Here is a 1,160-nt window from a genome sequence, read left to right as displayed (position 1 = left end):
GATGTAGTAGCATTCTCAAGTGGAAATCAACTGACTGGACATCAGCCAATCAGCGTATCACTCAGTGTTCATAGAGTTCAATTGGCTCTTCTTGAAACTGTCAGTTAGTTAGTTCAGTCACTCAGTCGTGTCGGACTCTTTGTGACCCCATGAATCGCAGCACGCCAGGCCTCCCTGTCCATCACCAACTCCCAGAGTCCACCCAAACCCGTGTCCATTGTGTCGGTGATGCCATCCAACCATCTCATCCTCTGTTGTCCCCTTCTCCTCCTGCCCTCAACCCCTCCCAGCATCAGGGTCTTTTCCAATGAGTCAACTCTTCGCATGAGGTGGCCAGAGTATTTGAGTTTCAGCTTCCACATCAGTCCTTCCAATGAACACCCAGGACTGATCTCCTTTAAACGTGGTCAAAGTCAGACTACTTGCTTCCTTGTGTGGTTTCACTAGGCCAAATTTATAGTTCCAATTCCTTTTGGGGACTAGATTTATTTAAATCTTGCCCCTAACTCTGGTCTTCTATTTTGGAAAGATTGTTACAAGTTTTTCTCAAGGAGGACTGATTGAGAGGGAGTAAATGAGTAAAGCAAATTTAAATCCCTTGCAGGCATAAACAGCATAACATGCTTTTTGAGTAGAACCTTATTTTTGCAAAGTCCATTCATGTACATTTTTCCATTTGATTCTTATAATGATGAGATATTTAAATTTTTCATTTTACAGAAGAGGAACCTGAGACTCAGAAAAGTGACTTGCCACAGGTTAGCTCTAAGAGAACAAGAGGATCTAGCAGTCCTCTTGACTCCTTTGTCTAGGCTGTTTCCTCTTTATTACTAAGCCACGTCATCTATCAAATAAAAAGAAATAATTTTTTCACCAAACTTTATAGATTGTCATGGAAAAAATAAGACAGGAGGTGTGATGACAGTGTATCAACATAAGGATCATTCGGACCCAGCTCTCCTTTATAGAAAGATCATTAATAAAATTCCTTGAAAAGTTTATTCCATATTCTACTTAGATTTGCCTACTCTGTGGAAGTGAAGTCAATGGTCATTCAGCGTTATTGAGGCTAGGCAAAGAGGACTCTTTCTTTCCATTTTCTTGCCTACCTATCTGCCTTAGGACAGTTTTACCTCTTTCTGACAAAGTGAAAATATCTG

Source organism: Odocoileus virginianus, chromosome 34 (assembly GCF_023699985.2).
Source record: "Odocoileus virginianus isolate 20LAN1187 ecotype Illinois chromosome 34, Ovbor_1.2, whole genome shotgun sequence".
In the NCBI taxonomy this organism is placed as follows: domain Eukaryota; kingdom Metazoa; phylum Chordata; class Mammalia; order Artiodactyla; family Cervidae; genus Odocoileus; species Odocoileus virginianus.
Note: the sequence above shows the minus strand (reverse complement) of the source record.